We start from the raw sequence: 23,687 nt of genomic DNA, 5'->3' as shown, positions 1-23,687 counted from the left end.
GAATATGATTACTTGGTTCTCTCTAGTGAAATTGGCTAGCCCTTCTTTAGTGTATCCACACTAGTGCGAATTTCACCAACCAAAGACATCTTTATATAGTATGGAGGATTAGGGTTAAACCCTAATACCCATGGCCTTTCATTTCCTAGGATCCATGGGTTAAACACTCCATGGACTATCCATCAAAGCTTAGCCCAAAATGAACTTGGCCCATTCCATATATATAAGAGTCCATATTTAATTAGTTCCTTTTGATCACTTAATTAATTATAAATTAATTCTTGATCAATACTAATTAAACAATATGATTCCATATTAATATATTAGAACTTATAATATATTAATATTAATCATAAACATACTATTCTCAAAAGATTATCCATATAAATTGTGTCGGTGAAGTGCAACCCAAATGGACCATGCCGGGTCGGGTCAAGTACATACCAAATATAGTTATGGACTTAGACATTAATCCAACACTAGTATCTTCCTGCACTACCCCTATGGTAGCTTACTAGTAATGTAACTGGTACGTATGAACATGGAAGTATACCCTTGCTACCCAAGGGTATTGAACTGACTGGAAGAAACTTTATGACTATATATGTACACATGATATATAATTAATATTTATACGACCTTCGGACGGATACCCGATACCTTACCAGACCACATCCCATCGGGGAAAAGGAAATAAAGCGGTCAACCTTCCTAAGTCCTTTAAACATTTCTTATATAACTATACATACATAGGCATGCAATTGACAATATCAAAGGATAAACTAAGTTTTGTAAAACCATTGAACATGATTACTATCTAAGAAAGGATCGACTTGATGTCAATCTATAAAACGGGTTGAAAGTATTTTTTTAATAAAACAGTTTACGTATAAAGAAACATTTGTTTGCAACACAATTGTAAATGAGTTTGAAATGAAACCTACAGTGAATAATGAACAATTTAATAAGGATTTTTAAACATATAAAACGTTTATGAAACACATTTGAAGACAACTGTTTGGTAAAACGGCTAATGAGTAGTAAATCATTTGAATGCTGCTTATTAATCACATGTGATTGATATAATAACTAGCTTGATTCTAGTTGTACCCTCCCCATGAAAGCATTTTAAAACATTTAAAACATTAATTAAGGGGTATGAACTCACCTGTAGTGAGTGGTACGGATGAACGAAAGGTGTAGGATTTATAGGTGTCAATTGAAGACTCAGACACACACAATGATCCTAATAACATATGAAGACATATGTATATAAACAATTAGTGATTATAACACTAATTAAACATGTAACCACATCCTATTGCGAGGAAAACACTTTGGTCAAGTGCTAGGAGGCTATCGGGTTGCAACAAAGGAGTGCAAAGCCTCATACGGGAGTTTATGGTCCAAAGACCATGCGTGTTGGAGTTTACGGCCCTGGGGAGTAAACTCCTACCCGTAAACTCTCAATTGGTCATCAAATGTGGCTTAAAACTCTAAGGGCTTAAGTGGTTAAGTGTTCCAAAGCTTTAACCAAGAGTTTGGGTGGGATTAAGGTCCAAGAATGACCTTAACTTGAGTTTGCGGCCCAAGTACTACTTCCCCATGAGTTTACGGCCATAAACTCATGGTAGGAAGTACCATTGGATGTTTTGAGGTTCCTAGCTCATTGGTGATTGGTTCTATGTTAAGTTCTAGCCATGTGGAAGAATTAGGGGCACAATAACACCCCTTTATAGAGTTTACGGCCTAAGGACCAATCCTTATGAGTTTACGGCCGTAAACTCTATGGGAACATGGTTTCTTGGATGCTTAAGGTCCTTAGCACTTCAAGGATATGATCTAAGCTGGGTTCTAGGCATAAGGAAGGAGTTAGGGTGCAATATGCCCCATTTATAGGGGTTTACGGCCCAAGAACATGTCTTGGCTGTAAACTCCTTTGTTCTTGTGTTTCCTTATGATTTCTAGGCTATTAACATGTTAAACCTAGTGTACAACGAGTTGGATCAAGAGCACTTACAATCTACGAGCTCAAATGGTCGATATTGGCCAAGAACACGAGTGTGTGTTCTTGGTGGATCTTGAAAATCTACAAAATGGAATGATTTCACGGATGAAATCATGTAAGATTACTAGATCATCTAAGATATCAACTAGTTAGAGCAAGATACTTACGAGTTTTGAAGATCGGGGACGAAGATCGGGATGGTACTTGAGAGGATTTGGGCCAAGGAAATGAAAGAAATGAACAAATGGCCACCATTTCACCATATAGGCAAGAGTTTACGGCCCACATGGAGTTTACGTCCGTAAAATCCCATGTGTTGGCCGTGAACTCCTTGCATGGGTGTTTATGGTCATTTCCTTGAGCTATATCTTCAGCCGATAAACCCCGACACTTATTCCTTAAGTGTACAAGGCTCAGAAACGCTCAAATAAACTCCTAATTGTGCTAAAAGATAACAGCAATGAGTTTGACTTTCAAAGAAGTGTTAGACTGAACTGGATGGAAAATTTTGGGTTGTCACAGTTATCCGTCCGAAGGTCACCTAAATATTAGTTATGTATTATGTATACATTTATAGACATAAAGGTTCTATTAGTCAATTCAATACCCTTGGGTAGCAAGGGTATACGTTCATGTTCATACGTACAGGTCATATTACTAGTAAACTACGATAGGCGTAGTTTAGGAAGTTACTAATACTATTACTAGAACGAAGAATCATACAATGAGTCAGTTCATTCATGAGTCAATACTTGCTAGCTAGAGAGAGAACACACATTACAACTAGTACACACAGTACATTTCAATACTTGCTAGATAGAGAGAGAACACACATTACAGCTAGTACACACAGTACATTTCAATACTTGCTAGATAGAGAGAGAACACACATTACAGCTAGTACACGCATAACATTACAGTACATACAGGCTAGATAGAGAAAGAACACACATTACAACTAGCACATACATTACATATACATTCATGCAGTTATGTGAGCCATTAATCGGGGCATGGCACTACTTGCCATGACTGTTTTTGTATCCAGAATCTCCTTAATTGGGGAGCGTATGAGTTTGCGTATAGAACTATACTGGATTGACTATCCTACACCTTGTTGCTCGCTACAGTGGGACTTGCAAGTCTACGGGTGCCAAATGTCATTTCTTACGGCGTCTTACATCGTCGTTTTACTAGAGTCGGTAGCAGGATACAGGCCGATCACATGGTACTTTAAATTATGATTAGTTTAAGGTAGTTAATATAGCAGTAGTTACTTATTACAATACTACAGTACCATAATATTTTTCCCATTACATTCACTTCGTGAACATTCACACGATGCACGGTAATGTAAAAGCTATGTTTTTGGTTAACAATAGTCGGATTTGGGAAAATACACACTCTTACAAGAGACACACATATATACTAGATGCCTTGGTAGAAGGCTACTTTTAGTAGGAAACATAGGGTTTTCTAGGAGGTTCAAAACATTTACATACTTACACTTCACATACTTACAAATACTTTCTTACAAATTCAGACACTAAAATACTTATGATCTCACCAGCTTTAAAGCTGATACTCTCTTTCAAAATAACTTGTATCCTCGGGTCAACAGTAGACAGGTACCGATGCAAGGTTTAGAGAATATGGAGCTCATTCAAGACGCATCTTTCATTTTGATTTATACTTTAGTGTCTATTAGACATATCAGAACACTTGTATTAAAATTATATTATTAATCCAATGGATGATGTTGTTGCTTGTTTACTACTATTCATTGTTGTGATACTGTACATGACTTCCTCTGCCCCATAACGTTTCCGCCGTTCCTGGTTTTGGGGTGTGACAGATTGGTATCAAAGCATTGTTTATAGTGAATTGAGTATATCAACCCATAAAAGATATACAGACTATAAATACAATGGGATTAAAATACTCTGACCAAGAGTTTATACTTTAAATAATAAAATATTTAATTAAGTATACGTGCCTGCATTCATACTAAAATCAGTGTCACTAGGACAGTACAAAAGAATTACGATTGTTGGGCAGCACAAGTAGACTTAGAGACATATAGTCAAAACTGGGAAGATATAGCCTGATTAACTATATTATCCGAGGGTTGACTAGCATGTGCCTAAGTGTAGTTGTGAGGTTGCAACAAGTCTAAAATCTTACCAACAATACCACAATGAGAACAATAGAACATAAACCTAAAATACTATAGGAGTATTTTGTGTTACTATAAGCTATTTATGTGCTAGATCCTTATATTTCTTTTCTCGCGTAGATAATATGGCTGAATTCCATCCCTACGGCAACTTGTACTTCCTTAACCAAGGTGATGAAGGTGGGTTTGAAGCTGATCCAGGAAATGACCACCCAATCCCAGTGGATGGTCACCAGGCTGAAGGCTTGGGAGATGGTTTCGACTCCGAGCCTGAAGTAGAGAATCTACCCCCGACGGCTCTTGTTCCAAATCCTAACCCTTGTCCGGATTTTCAAGGCCCGACGCCCCCGTGGGTGGAAAGCTTGGAAACATGGAGCCAAGGACAGGATCAGCCCATGCCATTTAATGGAGACCGAAGCTTTTATGACCTGATCGATGGGGGCTCAGAAGACAGAGTCTTGCCAATCCTGGTCCGCAGAGTGTCCCGAAATGAGATTCAAGGTAGGACAACCCTACATCAAATCATAGAAGTTGTCGCCAATGCGAGAATGCATACCCTCCGCACCATTCGTCTGGAAGATGCTCGTGAGAGATCCGAGAGAGACCATGAAACCCTGCTTCAAGCACTGGTTGAATCACGAGCCGAAGTCATAGAATTCCGAGTATGCCAGAGGGTGTACGAAAGACACCTGCTTGATGTGGAACGTCAACTGGCTGAACTAAGGGTTCCCAGAGGTATGACCATTACCAGTAGTAGATGCCTTACTTTCTTTCCCTGTTGAAAGGAAATCCTTTTTCCTATCTATGTCCTATGTGGCATTTTTCTATGAAACTATTTTGTACTGTAAGTACTTTCAGTTAGGTCTTTATGTTGTCAAGGACTTTCTACTCTGGATATGATGTAAGACCTAAAAGGTTAATTTTTCCCGAACTTTTGCGTCATTAATATCAAAGATATTGACAGTCGGCTAACTTCTGTGTCATTCTTTATTCAAATACTTTCATCATGCTATCATGGGAATCTATTTGAAACCCACCCTAGTCGAGTTATTGAACTGGGGTAATTTAGCTCAGGGATCAATCCTAATTCTTTTTCAAGGGTTGGATCATGCTATTTACCAACCGATGGTACCCTGTTTTAAACGTCAAGCGCCTTAAGACCATTCTACGAACTTACTTCCACTCTTTACTAGGACTGCATCATAGGGATGTAGGTCAAACCTTCGAGAACATACTCTTACTCTTTACTTGAGCAATCGAAGTACATCTAGGGTCAACCAAAATAGCTCACAAAATCCTTACCTTTCGTGTTACAGAATCATGTCGTCATCCGGAAACAATCAGCCGAACAACGAAACCCCTGCCTTTCCTATGAACACCGCTACTTTCCAAGCCGCAGTTACAGCTGCCGTGATGGCTGCCGTGACAGCTGTCCTTGCAAACCATAGCGCTATTAACGCAAGCAATGCTGACGAAGGGGTTGAAAATCCCGATCGTAGTATCAATCCAGGAAACCATCAAACGATAACAGTCGCAGGCTCGCAAAGCCGAAAAACAGAGAACAAGAAATGAAAGCGCTAAGCCCAGAAGGAACACAAGCGATCCCAAAGACTTGCCATGCAACAACAACAAGTGGAAACCCCTGCCATCCCAGTACCGAGCAGACCATACGAGGGAAAACTCCCAAAGTGTGATAAGTATATTTTTCATCATCATGGGGCTTGCCATGAAATGCAATGTTGCAATTGCCTAAAAATAGGGCACCATGCTCGTCGCTGTGGAGCACCGGCACAACCCATCACTCAAGCCCCTGACATCGGAGTCAACCAAGCTTGCGATGGAGGTGTTAAAACTAGACCCTATGAAAGGAAAGTTTCAAAGTGGATAAACAAGGAGAACACTCATATCCACATAACTCTAACGCAACACATCACTTCCATCACCAATGTTGGTTCTATCCAGATATGTCACCAATGCGGTGAAATTGGGCACCTCAAGAAGGATTGCCCGATAACGAAGAACTCTGGCGCAGACGGAAGGATACTAAGGATCGCAGCTGCAGGAGAGACTGCGTCAGACCCACGTTAAAGTATCTAAGGCGTTTCATTGTAACAGACTTATAAACTATCCAAAACTAGTGCAACTAGAGTCTTATCTTTTGCGAGATCCCGTCAGTAAAAGGGATGCTCGTGCTGCGTATACTTTTCTTTTGTAGTATACCTTGTTCACAGTAATATTCTTGTAGTAAATCTAAAGTACTGTAACTTTGTTGAAGGTTGCACTGTTGTGTTTTGTCTGTAACGCATTATGTTCAAACCTAATGTCTTTAGTTCCCATATGATTCCGAAATTATCATACAATTAGATTCAATTCGATTCGCAGTACCAGTTCCATACAAACATCTCTTCCTCCGAAGTTGCCTTTCCAGCGAAGCCGTCATTTCAGAGCTCCGAAGTACTCATGCGTAGAGTACCTCATATTTCTTATCCTTTCCGAGGGAACCTCAACAAACCTCCCCGAAGTACCACTCGTACAGTACGTCAAGTTCAATACAAGGACTCTTACGGTTAATCTATCAATGAAGGATGTATACACAAGGGTGGTATATAATCAAGGTTCTACAGATTTAGAATTAATGATTGTCACACCCTAAAACCCAGGGCGGAAACGTTTCGGGGCAGAGGTGACTTCATGTTGAATATCATAACCAATGTACATAGTAAGCAAAGTAAACAACCATTACATTACATATGAAAATTTACATTTGTTTGAAAGTAAAGTTGTACAAGTGTTATACATAGTATATATGAACAAAAGTAAGACGAGTCTTCAACGCACTCCGTCTTCGTCAAAAGGATTGTCGGGTACCTGTCTAATGCGGACCTGAGAATACAAGTAGTTTGAAAATCAGCATAAAGCTGGTGAGTTCATAAGTGTTTTGTTTTCTGAAAATGTACAAGTTCCTTTCTGTTTCTGAAAAAGTTACGCACCAAGAAAATCCCATATTTTCTTGAAAGTTGGTTATCAATCCGAAATGTAATGTAAAAGATGTATACTGAAAGCATGGTTACCCTTGTGAATTGTAAAATTTAGTTATCTGGTGTGTTACACGAATCTGGTGTTGTTCAAATGTCATCCCTGGAAAATCCCATATTTTCCTAAATGTTGGTCACCATTCCGAAGTGTAATCTAAAAGATATATTCCAAAAACCTGGTTATCCTTGTGAAAATGTATTAATTTTAACACGTATATAAAACTAACATGTACAAAGTAATCTATTTACTTTATTCATTATTACTATCAAGTAAATCTTTGTTATCCAAATTGCGAGTTCCATAACCATACGATAGACTAGATATGGAAATAAGTAGTCCACATCACCTTATGACTTTCGTCACCCTTGAATCTTTTGGTTCGACTGTAGCTAGCAGCCAGGTGTGGGGTAGTCAGCCCCGTATAGATCTATACACTCAAGTCACGCTCCCTATCTAAGAGATTCTGGTTACGGGGGCGGTCCTCCACTCGCGTATCCCTGTGGAGTGTTCACCGAGGACGTGTCTCCAATTTATAGGAATAACAAATTTACTAGTAGTAATACAGAAAAATCCTGTTACAACAATGATCCTCCACTCGTGTATCTCTGTGAAGTGTTACCGAGGACAAAACAGTGTACTAAGTTTCATGTTCAAAGTACAAATGTTATGCTTTTAACTGTTATAATGTGGAAAACCATTTGTGAAAATATAAAATACAACATTTTATAACGTTTTTCACAAATAATACGCTAATGTATTCACCAAGTTCAAACAGTTGTTTGTTACGATTATCAGTGTTCAAAGCATATGAAATATGAAACACAACACATGTAAAACAAGTTTTGAGTACAAGTATTCCTAGTACTTTGCTTGTATTCCCCCCTGAAAACAGTGAAAAACATTGAAAAAGGGTGGGGGTATGAACTCACCAAACGAGAAAACATGACGGTTTGGATGCTATGTGTCGGTTCGGGGCTTGATAACGCACGAGGTTCCTATGTAATATGAAATGATATACAAATGTATCTAATTAGACTTTAAATCACTAATTAGATATGATCATACACTCCAAGACGCGAAAACACTTCAATTCAAGTGTTTGGAGTGACCCGGGTGACACCTATGGACGTATGGGGCTTGAATAATGTGTTTACTCTTCAAGAGTAAACTCCTTAGGGAGTTTACGGCCCTAAGACCATGACTACATGAGTTCACGGCCGTGAACTCATGGTTGATGGGCTTTAAGGCGCTAAATGGTCAAATAACACTTGGGGAATGTTGGTATGATTTAATCTAAGGCATGGGAATGAATTAAACCACCAAGGACATTACCAAATGGAATTTACGGCTATAAAATAGGAGTTTACGGCCGTAAGATCCTATGTGACCATTCCTTACATGATTTGTGGCTCTAGCTCAACCATATGTGATTCAAACCAATTTTACAAGCCTTAGAATGAATTTAGGGCATCATTTGACTTGTGTTTGTGTGTTTACGGACCAGGAACCCATTCTTGGGGGGGGGGGTTTACGGCCGTGAACTCTCAAAGGGATGGTTTTCATCATGATTAAGGCCCCTAAATCGATTGTGGTTGGTTCTAGACTTTAATCCAAGGCTATTGGTGTGTTTAAATGGCATTTAAACACTTGAATTTGAGTTTACTCCCCATGAATATGATTTTACGGCCCAAGCATGTTCTTGGGTAGTAAACTCATGTTTACCCCTCAAAAGTTGGATTCAAGGTGTTCTAAGCCCGTTCCATTAAGTTATTAAGCCATATCTAAGTCCCAAAAGTGATTTGGAAGGGTTTTAAGGCTCAAAAACCCCCTTTATGTGTGTTTACGGACCAAGCATGTTCCAGGGCCGTAAACACATGAACATGGTCCTTTTTCAAAGATTAAGCACGGATTTGAAGGCTGAGGATGCTAATCTATGAGTTAGGGAAGTTACCTTGATGAATTTGAGCCTTAATTTGATGTTTTTGGACCTTAAGTTTGGATTGAGGAGAGAGGTTTAGATAGAGAGTAGTGAGAGAGAGAAAAAGCTTCAAATGGAAGCTTAATCCACTTTAAATATGTTCCAAGATTGGGACATGGTGGAATTCTACCCGATACCGACGTTAGACGTGGCTTTTGGTCGCACCCGATCAAGTTGCCGTAACCCGATATGGTCGATTCTAAAAATTTTCCAATTACTAAAATGGGGTGAAAATATGAGTTCTAAACACGTTAAGACACCCATTAAGTCATAATAGCAATCTCAAATTAATGACTTATTTTAATAACGTAAATGGAAACGGAATTGAAAACGACGGATGTAATAACGGAAAGGGTTACAAATGATGGAACGAACTTCGGGTTGTCACATTTTCCCCCGTTAGAGGGAATTTCGTCCCGAAATTCAGAATTAAGATACAAATAATGGATTCGAAAAGAGATGCGGATACTTCTGTTTCATCAATTCTTCACGCTCCCAAGTGAATTTCGGTTCCCGCTTGGCATTCCAGCGAACCTTCACTATCGGGATGCGGCTTTGTTTCGTACGTTTGATCTCTCGATCCATGATTTCGATCGGTTCCTCCACAAAGTTCAAGTTTTCGTTGATCTCGATCTCGTCTAAGGGAATCACGAGGGTTTCATCGGATAAGCACTTCTTGAGATTTGAGACGTGGAATACAGGATGGATGTTACTAAGTTCATGGGGTAAATGGAGTTTATAGGCTACCAGACCGATCCTAGCGAGGATCGCGAAGAGTCCAATGTACCTCGGATTAAGTTTCCCACGCTTTCCGAAGTGTACCATGCCTTTCCAGGGCGAGACCTTCAACAGGACACGATCTCCAACCTGGAACTCCAGAGGTTTCCGTCGGTTATCAACGCAACTCTTTTGGCGATCTCGTGAAGCTTTCAATCATTCCTGGATTTGGATGATCTTCTTGGTGGTTTCGTGAATGATTTCAGGACTAGTGAGAGCACTGTCGGGGACTTGACTCTTAGCTAGTTGCGTGTCCCCTACCTCGGCCCAGCACAGAGGGGATCTGCACTTGCGATCGTAGAGGGCTTCAAACGGGGCAACCTTGATGATGGTGTGGTAACTGTTGTTGTACGAGAACTCGATCAAAGGCAAATGTGTGTCCCACGAATTTCCGAAATCAATGACACATGCTCTAAGCATGTCTTCCAGGGTTTGGATAGTTCTCTCACTCTGTCCATCGGTCTGAGGATGATAAGCCGTACTCATGTCTAGTTTAGTTCCAAGAGCCTTCTAGAGAGACTGCCAAAATCTGGAGGTAAACCTGCTATCTCGATCAGAGATAATAGACGCAGGTACACCGTGCAATCGGACTACTTCTTGGATGTAGATTCGTGTAATTCTTTCCATCTTGAATGATTCTTTGATCGGAATGAAGTGAGTGGACTTTGTCAAACGATCGACAATTACCCAAATGTTGTTGTACCCACTCGGACATTTAGGTAACTTGGTGATGAAATCCATGGTAATCATCTCCCATTTCCATTCGGGTATCTCGGGTTGCTGGAGCAGACCCGAGGGTTTCTGGTACTCAACTTTCACTTTGGCGCAAGTCAAGCACTTGCCCACAAATGTAGCGATCTCGACTTTCATGTTGGGCCACCAATATTGTTTCTTGAGATCCAAGTACATCTTGTCCGAACCTGGGTGAACTGAGTATCTGGTCTTGTGTGCTTCCTCCATGTCAATCTCCCCAAATCCTTCGAACTTTGGGATCCAGATTCTGTCCATGAAACAGTAGACTCCGTCACCTCTGATCTCAAGTTTCTTATGCATTCCCCTCAAGGCTTCGATTGACATATTCTCGGGTTTGAGGGATTCTAACTGGGCTTCTCGGATTTGCATGGATAAGTGGGAATGGATGGTCATTGTCAGCGTCTTCACCTTACAGCTGGAGCTCTCTTTTCGGCTAAGGGCATCTGCTACCACATTGGCTTTTCCGGGATGGTAACAGATTTCACACACATAGTCACTGAGTAGTTCTACCCATCGTCGTTGCCTCATGTTTAAGTCTTTCTGATCGAAGATATGTTGTAGGCTCTTTTGGTCAGTGAAGATCGTACACTTGGTCCCGTAGAGATAATGTCTCTAAATCTTCAGTGCAAAGACTACGGCACCTAACTCCAGGTCGTGCGTGGTATAGTTGATCTCGTGTGCCTTCATCTGTCTTGAGGCATAAGCAATTACTTTTCCTCTTTGCATAAGCACACAGCCTAAGCCCTGATTAGACGCATCACAATAGACAACGAAGTCCTCTGTCCCTTCGGGTAGGGACAGAACAGGCGCGCTGCACAAGGCTTGCTTTAATGTCTGAAATGTTGTTTCTTGCTTTTCACTCCAACAAAAGGGTACACCTTTCTGTGTTAGAGTGGTTAGGGGTTTGGCGATTCTAGAAATTTTTTGGATGAATCTTCGATAATAGCCGACGAGACCCAACAATTGATGGATTTATGTGGGTGTCTTCGGTGCCGACCAAATCTCTATCGCTTTGATCTTGGACGGATCCACGTGAATACCCTCCTCGCTTACCACATGACCGAGGAAAGTTACTTTCCGAATCCAGAATTCACACTTGGAGAATTTCGCGTACAGCTTCTCGGATCTAAGGGTTTCCAACACTGACCTCAAGTGTTGTTTATGATCTTCTTTGCTTCTAGAGTAGACAAGTATGTCATCGATGAACACAATGACGAACTTGTCCAGAAAAGGGCGACACACACGGTTCATCAGGTCCATGAACACTGTCGGTGCGTTGGTTAGACCGAAGGGCATCACTACGAACTCGTAGTGTCCATATCAAGTCCTGAAAGTTGTTTTGGAAACATCACTCTCATGAACTCGTAGTTGATGGTACCCTGAACGAAGGTCTACCTTTGAGAAGTAGCTGGCTCCCTGGAGTTGATCAAAGAGGTCATCTATTCGTGGAAGAGGATATCGGTTTTTGACGGTCAACTTGTTCAGCTCACGGTAGTCGATACACATCCGAAAGGATCCATCTTTCTTCTTAACAAACATTACCGGAGCTCCCCAGGTCGAGGAACTTGGTCTGATGAATCCTTTGTTGAGCAATTCATTGAGTTGGCTGGATAGCTCCTGCATTTCTATTGGAGCTAAGCGATACAGGGATTTGGCTACGGGGGTAGCTCCAGGAATTAGGTCAATGCGAAATTCGACCTGACGTTCGGGAGGAATTCCCGGAAGCTCTTCAGGAAAGACATCAGGAAAGTTACAGACTTCGGGGATGCTCGCGAGGTCTTTAACTTCCTGTTTCTTGTTGATTACATGGGCTAGGAATGCTTGGCATTCCTTTCGCAAGAGTTTTTGATCTTTGATGTAGGAAATGATGCGAATATTGGAGCTAAGCTTATCTCCATAGATCATGAGAGTCTGACCCGCAGGAAGGTTGAGACGGATGGCTTTTTCGTAACAAAGGATATCAGCATGATTGGGACTCAACCAATCCATGCCAATGATAACATCAAAGCTCTTTATGGAAACTGGCATAAGATTGATGGGAAATGAATGATCGTTTAGGGTATGGGTACAACCTATGAACACATCACTAGCGCATTCTTTCTCACCGTTAGCCATCTCGACGGTGAACGTTTCGGTTAAAGGTCAGGGATTATGTTTAAGAAGGCATTTGAATGAATGGCTAACAAAACTACGTTTAGCACCAGAATAAAAAAGGATACTAGCATAAGAGTTGTCGAGAAGGAACGTACCCGAGACAACAGTGGGGTCAGCGACAGCTTCCTCTTGTCCCATAGCTAGGACTCTCCCAATATTTCCAGTTGATGTTGCCTTGGGGCAGTTCCTCTTGAAGTGCCCAACTTCTCCACAATTGTAGCAGGCTTGACCAACACCTGCTCCAGAAGATTGATTTGCAGATTGGGCTGGTGCCTTGCATAATCGGATCGTATGCCCCTTTTTACCACAGTTGGTGCATGACAGCTCGCGGCAGGGGCCAAGGTTGTGGTGGAATTTGCACTTTTCACACTGGGGAAGGTTACCAGCATACCAACTAGTAGGTGTTTGAGCTGTGGATCCCACAGCAGAAGCAGCAGCAACAGGAGTAGTAGCAGCATGGACTGCTACAGTCTTTCGTTTCTTTGAAGATCCTTGAGAAGATTAACCCTTCTTCTTCTTCCAAAATTTCCTTTTCTCACCACTACTCTTAGTCGGTTCAGTAGTAGTGGTAGCTTCCTCGACATCATCATTGTGGTCAATTAGGGTCTCGGCTAAGCTTTTGGCACTGTCATATGTATCCGGCCTCGCAGATAAAATATTTCCTTTGGTTGGCTGGGTCAACCCCCAGATGAACCTTTCTATCTTCTTACTCTCCGGGGTAACCAATCCCGAACAGAGTAATGCTAGATCATCGAATCTAGAAGTGTATGCGGCAATATCGGAACCCTTCATCTTCAGGTTCCAGAGCTCGTGCTCTAACTTCTGTATTTCGCCCCTAGGGTAGTACTCAGCAAGAAGAAGTTCTTTCATGACTTCCCAGCCCATGGCATTGGCTACAGGTAGGGTCAAAGATTTGACTCGTCCGTTCCACCAAGTTAGAGCTTTATCGATAAAGGTACAGGCTGCGAACTTTACTTTGTCAGATTCCGAACATGCACAGATTTCAAAGATATATTCGATTTTCTCAAACCATTAGGAAAGGGAAATGACACCTCCAGTGCCATCAAAGGATGTAGGTTTTGCGTTCATGAAATCTTTATAGGAACCCTCCTTTCGGTGTCCCTGACTGCCTTCTTGGTTTTGGGTTTGGGTACCACCTCCCGAACCACCGGAACCACCGGTGTTCATTTGAGACATAGCAGCTGCCACCGCGGCAGTGACAGCTGCCTGGAACATCACAGGGTCAAATTCAGGAGGAGGTGGTGGCGGAGGGTTGTTGGTCTTTGAGTTGGGTCTTTTTCTTGAAGCCATCTTGATCTAATAAGATCAGGAAAGAGAGGATGGTAAGTCCTCTGAATTGGATCAAGAGTTATCACAGATATATATTCCAAATAAGCGATAAAGCAGGAAAGAGTTATGAAAGCAGACAAATTATCGCTAAAGGAATGATCAAGGAACAACGCTTGAATGAGGATTTCTACAAAGGATTGGCTCGAGAAATACTCCCATAGTATTTCATGATTCGTTACGACACTGGCTCGATGTTTGTGGTATTTGGGTAAGTTTTAGGCATGTCGTATACTACAATCACTCCCAAGCACATGTTGGCCGTGTCTCGAATGAATATAGTTGGCCAGACTATATTGATCCTAGACACGACTACATAACTGCCCAGGTTTAACCGCAGCGTACAACACCCATTTACTTATGTTTTGTTCTACTTGTAGTTACGGATCTCGACGGTTAGGTATACTTGTATACTTTTGAAAATACTTATACTTTGAAGTATACTTTTAGTTCAGAGCACTTAGGCCCCTTTAGTGTTTATAGTCTTATACCATGCAAGGTTTGGTATACTTAGTTCACTATAAACATGGGCTCTGATACCAATCTGTCACACCCCGAAAACCAGGGCGGAAACGTTCCGGGGCGGTGGTGACTTCATGTTGAATATCATAACCAATGTACATAGTAAGCAAAGTAAACAACCATTACATTACGTATGAAAATTTACATTTGTTTGAAAGTAAATTTGTACAAGTGTTATACATAGTATATATGAAAAAAAGTAAGACGAGTCTTCAACGCACTCCGTCTTCGTCAAAAGGATTGTCAGGTACCTGTCTAATGCGGACCTGAGAATACAAGCAATTTGAAAATCAACATAAAGCTGGTGAGTTCATAAGTGTTTTGTTTTCTGAAAATGTACAAGTTCCTTTCTGTTTCTGAAAAAGTTACGCACCAAGAAAATCCCATATTTTCTTGAAATTTGGTTATCAATCCGAAATGTAATGTAAAAGATGTATACTGAAAGCATGGTTACCCTTGTGAATTCTAAAATTTAGTTATGTGGTGTGTTACATGAATGCGGTGTTGTTCAAATATTATCCTAGGAAAATCCCATATTTTCCTAAAGGTTAGTTACCATTCCGAAGTGTAATGTAAAAGATGTATTCCAAAAACCTGGTTATCCTTGTGAAAATGTATTAGTTTTAACACGTATATAAAACTAATATGTACAAAGTAATCTATTTACATTATTTATTATTACTATCAAGTAAATCTCTGTTATCCAAATTGCGAGTTCCATAACCATACGATAGACTAGATATGGAAATAAGTAGTCCACATCACCTTATGACTTTCGTCACCCTTGAATCTTTTGGTTCGACTATAGCTAGCAGCCAGGTGTGGGGTAGTCAGCCCCGTATAGATCTATACACTCAAGTCACGCTCCCTATCTAAGAGATTCTGGTTACGGGGGCGGTCCTCCACTCGCGTATCCCTGTGGAGTGTTCACCGAGGACGTGTCTCCAATTTATAGGAATAACAAATTTACTAGTAGTAATACAGAAAAATCCTGTTACAACAATGATCCTCCACTCGTGTATCTCTGTGAAGTGTTACCGAGGACAAAACAGTGTACTAAGTTTCATGTTCAAAGTACAAATGTTATGCTTTTAACTGTTATAATGTGGAAAACCATTTGTGAAAATATAAAATACAACATTTTATAACGTTTTTCACAAATAATACGCTAATGTATTCACCAAGTTCAAACAGTTGTTTGTTACGATTATCAGTGTTAAAAGCATATGAAATATGAAACACAACACATGTAAAACAAGTTTTGAGTACAAGTATTCCTAGTACTTTGCTTGTATTCCCCCCTGAAAACAGTGAAAAACATTGGAAAAGGGTGGGGGTATGAACTCACCAAACGAGAAAACGTGACGGTTTGGATGCTATGTGTCAGTTCGGGGCTTGATAACGCATGAGGTTCCTATGTAATATGAAATGATATACAAATGTATCTAATTAGACTTTAAATCACTAATTAGATATGATCATACACTCCAAGACGCGAAAACACTTCAATTCAAGTGTTTGGAGTGACCCGGGTGACACCTACGGACGTATGGGGCTTGAATAATGTGTACTCTTCAAGAGTAAACTCCTTAGGGAGTTTACGGCCCTAAGACCATGACTACATGAGTTCACAGCCGTGAACTCATGGTTGATGGGTTTTAAGGTGCTAAATGGTCAAATAACACTTGGGGAATGTTGGTATGATTTAATCTAAGGCATGGGAATGAATTAAACCACCAAGGACATTACCAAATGGAGTTTACGGCTGTAAACTAGGAGTTTACGACTGTAAGATCCTATGTGACCATTCCTTACATGATTTTGTGGCTCTAGCTCAATCATATGTGATTCAAACCAATTTTACAAGCCTTAGAATGAATTTAGGGCATCATTTGACTTGTGTTTGTGAGTTTACGGCCCAGGAAGGCAGGAACCCATTCTTGGGGGGGTTTACGTCCGTGGACTCTCAAAGGGATGGTTTTCATCATGATTAAGGCCCCTAAATCGATTGTGGTTGGTTCTAGACTTTAATCCAAGGCTATTGGTGTGTTTAAGTGGCATTTAAACACTTGAATTTGAGTTTACTCCCCATGAATATGAGTTTACGGCCCAAGCATGTTCTTGGGTAGTAAATTCATGTTTACCCCTCAAAAGTTGGATTCAAGGTGTTCTAAGCCCGTTTCATTAAGTCATTAAGCCATATCTAAGTCCCAAAAGTGATTTGGAAGGGTTTTAAGGCTCAAAACCCCCCCTTTATGTGTGTTTATGGAACAAGCATGTTCCAAGGCCATAAACACATGAACATGGTCCTTTTTCAAAGATTAAGCACGAATTTGAAGGCTGTGGATGCTAAGCTATGAGTTAGGGAAGTTACCTTGATGAATTTGAGCCTTAATTTGATGTTTTTGGACCTTAAGTTTGGATTGAGGAGAGAGGTTTAGATAGAGAGTAGTGAGAGAGAGAAAAAGCTTCAAATGGAAGCTTAATCCACTTTAAATATGTTCCAAGACTGGGACACGGTGGAATTCTACCCAATACCGACGTTAGACGTGGCTTTTGGTCGCACCCGATCAAGTTGCGGTAACCCGATATGGTCGATTCTAAAATTTTTCCGATTACTAAAATGGGGTGAAAATATGAGTTCTAAACGCATTAAGACGCCCATTAAGTCATAATAGCAATCTCAAATTAATGACTTAATTTAATAACGTAAACGGAAACGGAAACAGAATTGAAAACGACGAATGTAATAACGGAAAGGGTTACAAATGATGGAACGAACTTCGGGTTGTCACAAAGATTCCCCTTTAACTTCTTTTCCTCATTGGGATGTGAGCTTAAAGAAGAATCATTTATTTGACTATCTTTTCAATCTTAATTATATACAACTCGTGTACACGAGATTGTGATCGATGAACCATGTATGGATTCTAATATGAACTTTAGGACGGAGACTGCCCAAGACTACGAGTAATCGCATCGTTATGTGAACAAACTTAGAACCCAATACGACTCCTACAACCAGATCGCCCTACAGTCTAAACACCTATAGAGATACAAGAACAGTCCGGACAATTTAGCGAACTAATCGGAAAAAGAATAGGAAGACCAAGCTCCTCGTCTTGGAGAACTTCGGTGTTATTCTTCAGAAAGGTGGACGAATAGTATCATAAGTACATCGACTATCGGAGACCTCATCAAGATTTCAATTGGAAATCATTATCTCTGCCTCGCATGAATGCGCGGGCTAAGCAAACGCGAGGAACGAATTACCTTTAAGAAATGGACCTGAAATCCGAATATCACCAGTTTCAAGTGTTAGCGAAGGTTGTCCTAAATGCGACCTTCCGAACTCGATGCGGACACTACGAGTCTGTAGTGATACCCCTCAGACAGGACCAATACGCATGTAGTATTCAGGAACTTAATGAATAGGGTACTCCATTCTTACTTGGATCAGTTCGTCATTGTCTTTGTAAATGACTTACTTATATACTCTCGTAGTAAGAAGGAAATCATAAAGAGCACCTACAATAAACCATGGAAACAATGCGATCAGGGAAACTTTGTGCGAAGTTCTCTAAATACGAGTTTTGGAATTGAAGAGTCAAATTCCTAAGACACACTATTAGTGATGTGGAAATTCTTGAGGACCCTTTCAATTTATCAAAACCGTTGAGAAATTGTCAGCACCGAAGGCGCCGACGGGAATTCGCTAAATTCTAGGTCTTGCAGACCTACTATCATAGTTCATTTAGAACTCCTCGCAAATTACGGAACCTCTTACGACTTTGACCCAGAAGGGAGTGGCCCTTGACTGGGAAGAGGAGCAAGAGGGAGAAAACCCTTGGAACTCCAGGTGAGAGACCAAATTCTTTTGGAAGTCTCACTCTGGGAAGGCTTAATACGCTTCGTAAAGCGTGGAAAGCTAAATTCAAGATAGTTAGGACCTCCGAGATTCTTGCCATAATCGGCCCTGTATCTCACAAACTCAATCTACCCCGCGATCTTAGAAACGTACATTCTACCCTTCACGTCTCGAACTTGCAAAAAGTATCGATCCGACGAGACTCTTGAAATCCCACTCGAAGAGATCGAGTTCCACAAGAGCCTCACCTGCATGGAAGAACCGTAGTGATCATGGACCGAGAGGTCATGCGAATGATTCATAGCCATTTCCCTTTAGTGAAGGTTCGCTGGAATGCCAACAAAGGACCCGAATTCACTTGGGAGCGCGAGAATCAATCAATCAGGAAGTATCCCAACTTTTTGGCTCGATTATTCATGCTTACTTCCTTTACCTAAATTCTAATTTCGAGACGAAATTCCTTCTAATGGGGGGATGATGTGACAACCTGAAATTTCTTTTCTATACAACCCTTCCTTTTAATAGAAGTCAGAAAATTTTCTACAAAATTTCAAGCTTTTTGGAATAAGTTTGAGTATGTTAGGATTAACCCTTTAGGAGATATCAGGAGAGAGGATGTGTCACACCCCAAAACTGGAACGACGGAAATGTTCGGGGGTGGAGGTCGTCATGTTTAGTATCACGAGATATGTATATGGTAAGCAAGTAATGAACAACCATTTCATTTAGAAAGAAAGTGTTTACAATGTGTGTGTTCACAAAACGTAGAAGTCATAAACAAATAACAAAACAAGACTTGAAGCTATAATGCTCCATCTTCTGAAGTCCCAGCACGAGCACCTGTCTAATAGTCTCCTGAGAATACAAGTTATTTGAAAGAGTTTATCAGCAATTAAGCTGGTGAGTTCATAAGATTTTAGTGATGTGAGTAAGCTGTAAAATGTGGTTGAAAATGTATATGTAAATGTGATGTAAACTGTAAGTTCTACTTTGAAAGTTAGTTGAAGGGCTTAGAATAGTGGTTTGGTCTAGGTTTTGCAGTTAATGATAGGGGTGTGTTTGTAATTAGCTTTTAATGTCAGTTTACGGTTGCAATTGAGTTTACGGTCGTAAACACCTTACAGCCGTAAACTCCTCACGGTCTCGGGTGTATATATAGTGGGTTGTGTCAGACGATCAGACTTTGTTTATAAATCACGTCGACAAGGACCAGATACTCGTACAAATATATGTCGACGATATCATCTTTGGATCAACCTGTCAGCAGCTTTGCAAGGAGTTCAAAGGTGTAATGAAGAAACGATTCGAAATGAGTTCGTTGGGAGAAATGACCATGTTTTTGGGGCTTCAGGTTAAATAGAATTCAATCGGAATCCTGCTACATCAAGCCAAGTATGTGGAGGATATTCTTGAGAAGTTCGAGTTTCACGATGCTAAATCTGCATCAACACCGATGGCTGAACGACCTCTTCTGACTCCAGATCCTGAAGGCGAATCCGTAGATCAAACTCATTATCGATCGATGATCGGATCGCTAATGTATCTTACTGCAAGTCGACCTAACATTATGTTTGCAGTTTGTCAATGCACACGCTATCAGGCTAATCCTAAACTCTCTCATCTTATTGCTGTCAAAAGAATTTTTCAGTATATCAAAAGAAGCCCTAAATTGGGTCTTTGGTATCCGAAGAATTCTGAATTTGATCTTTATGCTTTTACTGACAGTAATTATGGAGGCTGTGAGCTTGACAGAAAATCAACCTCAGGAGGATATCAATACCTACGTGACATGCTAGTTTCGTGGCGATGCAAGAAGCAACACACTGTCTCAACTTCCACAGTAGAGGCGGATATGTTGCTGCATCAGCTTGCTGCTCTCAAGTTATCTGGATCCATCATCAGCTGTTGGACTACGGTTTGAATTATTTTGAAACCCCCATCTATTGTGATAATGAAGCGGCAATTCAAATATGCTAAAAACCCAGTCCAACACTCTAAACCAAGCACATCGACATTAAAATTAATTTTATCAGAGACTGTTATGAACGATCATTAATCCAGCTAGAACAGGTCCACACTGATAACAAAGCCATTTAACAAAGCTCGCTTCGATGTGCTTGTAGGATTTCTGAAAATGATACGTTTTGAGGATTAAGTTTTTTTTTTTTTATTTTTTTCTTTATCTCAAATTTGTTTTCATTTTTCAATTTTTTTTTAAAAAAAAAACTTTCTTTTATTTTTATTTCCTTTTGGTTTCTTGTTTTTAGGATAGATTAAATTTGCGCATTGTGTTTTTATTTTATTTTTATTCTCACCCATGCACAAATTTAGGGGGAGAAATATTCAAAAAAAATCCAAAAACAACAAAAAAAAAATTTAAAATCCAAAAACAATATAAAAAACCAGAAAATAAAAAAAAATTATTGTTGATAGTTTCGTTTGTAGGCATTGTGATGGGAAATGAAATCAGCAAGTGATAACGGGCAATCTGAATCGGCGTAACGTACCTAAGTTGAATCGTCTACGCTCTGTACTCGATGTGTTGGTAGGCACGAAAGATTTTAAATGGACTTGACTAGGGAAAGTTGAACCTAATGAATTTAAGGACTTGACAAATTTTGACCTAGTTAGATCCGTTTAACCTGATGTCATGACGCTCGGATAGGTTGAGCAGGGAGATATAGATGAGAATCTATCGGTCACATTAAATAACCCGTATCTAGAACTGTGGATTTATGTTTCCTCGATGTGCGGATTCTGTCCTTAGTTCTGGTTGGATGGGGCGACCGGTAAATTCCGATAAATTACTCGATGTGTTGGTAGGCACAAAAGATTTTAAATGGACTTGACTAGGGAAAGTTGAACCTAATGAATTTAAGGACTTGACAAATTTTGACCTAGTTAGATCCGTTTAACCTGATGTCACGACGCTCGGATAGGTTGAGCAGGGAGATATACATGAGAATCTATCGGTCACATTAAATAACCCGTATCTAGAACTGTGGATTTACGTTTCCTCGATGTGCGGATTCTGTCCTTAGTTCTGGTTGGATGGGGCGACTGGTAAATTCGATAAATTAGGTCTGTAGAATATCATTTTCTTTCTTTCCGTCTGTTAGCCATATGTTTTCTCCTTTGCATGACTTCCAATCCGACCTGGTACACAACATATGCAACTCTATTTCTCTGCAGGCTATATATGTGAAATTCCTCTCATCTGTTAGCCATATGCTGTCTCCTTTACGTGACCTCTAATCTGACCTGGTACACAGCATATGCAACCTTCTACTTCTCAACCCCTCTGAAATAATAAGTAATAGAATTCTAAATCTATCCTCTCTCTGAATGGTTGTCTGCTCACCTGGTGTAAGGAGTACTCTGGAAGTTCTTGATGGCTGGGGCATGTCAGGAAGTGGGAAACACATTCTGGTACACTTAAAATTGAACACATACAGATTGTCTGTAGATCTCGCTGCTCGATTTAGGTGGACAACAATATCCCCGGTTGTAGTCAGTTAAATGGTCATAAGGTAAATTTATTTAAGATTTAGGACCAATCATGATAACAGAAATTTACAATTAGGTGTATCATGTCATTGGTAAATTGTCCAAAAACTGTCACAAAATTTCGTGTTTAAGTGGACCACAATACTGACAATCGATCAAACGAAGATGTGAAGATAAGGGTACCGACAAGTAAAATGAGACTGTCCAACAACTTTGATCCCAGCATCACAAAATGAGTTATAGTGATTAAGTTTTGGTTTATCAAATTTTTTTAATTTGAACTTTATTTTTACTTTTATGTTATTTTTATTTTTATTTTTATTTTTATTACTTTCTTATTGTCTCGGTTTTTTTTTCTCTTCATTTTAATTTTTTTCCCACAATTAAATTTTTTAGGTTTTTTAAAAAAAAATTATTTTTATTTTATACGAAATTATTTTTTAATTAAAATAATCCTTAAAAGTTTTTTTAAAATTTAATTGTGTTGGAATTTTCCAAATACTGGGTAGTTATCAGGTAAAAAGGTAATTGTAGGTAAATAAGGAGTTCACTGCCGGAATCTCCTCATTCACGAGATTCCGACCGCAAACCAATTCCCAAAGTCTCTCAACCTTCAAAAAAATTTCGTTCGAGTTTTGAAAATCCGCTTCAACCATCACGTAGGTAATAAGTTCTAGATCACGAATATGTATTTTATTGCATCATTCACCGTGTAAATTGATCGGAAATCGAAAAAAACAGTTCCGACGGAGCTTACGGCCGTACGCTTGGGCCGTAAACTCCGTCTAGGCCATAAATCGGTGTTATTTATTTGTTAATCATACATTCATATGCATCTGTTGAAGTATCGTTTATCAATTAGCAGTGTTTGTGTGATTTTCGTGATTTTGTTGAAAATATGTTCATAGGCCGTAAACTCCTCTTAGGCCGTGAAATTGGAGTTTACGGCCCAAGAACATTTGGTTTACTGCCCTCGAAAATTAACTTAAACCAATTAGTCATTTTTGTGTAATGTGTTTGCCATGGTTCTTAGGCCGTAAACTTCGAGTTTACGGCCCAAGAACAAAATGTTTACTGCCCTGAAAATAAATTGAATCGGGTGTTTGTTGCCTTAATCTCGACCGTAAACTCACTTTTTCAAGTTAATTTTCAAGTAAATTTTTGTTTTGATCATTTTCTTAAATAAAATATTTTTTGGGTCAAAATAAAAATTTAATTTTTTTATTTTGTATATCATTTTTCTCACAGTTTGTGGTTGAGTGCAGAAAATGGCAAATTTGAAGTTTCTAGATATGCACAATCTCGCCATTGTGCTTGCAGATCCTCCGACTATTCACTCAGACATGCGCTCGATGATTCACCGATTGCGGGAATGCTGTTTGGCGTCTGCCATCACTGTAAACCCGGTCGTGTATCAGAACCTGATCAGAGAATTTTGGGCGACCTCTAGAACAAACATGGATGATGATGGTAACTTCACGTTGAAAGCTAAGGTTCAAGGACATGAGATTGTAATCAACGAAGGCTTCATCCGAGAGGCGTTGCTTATCGATGATCAACC

Source organism: Lactuca sativa, chromosome 1, assembly GCF_002870075.4.
Source record: "Lactuca sativa cultivar Salinas chromosome 1, Lsat_Salinas_v11, whole genome shotgun sequence".
NCBI lineage: Eukaryota > Viridiplantae > Streptophyta > Magnoliopsida > Asterales > Asteraceae > Lactuca > Lactuca sativa.
The sequence above is the reverse complement of the archived record's forward strand: the minus strand, read 5'-3'. Positions refer to the sequence as shown.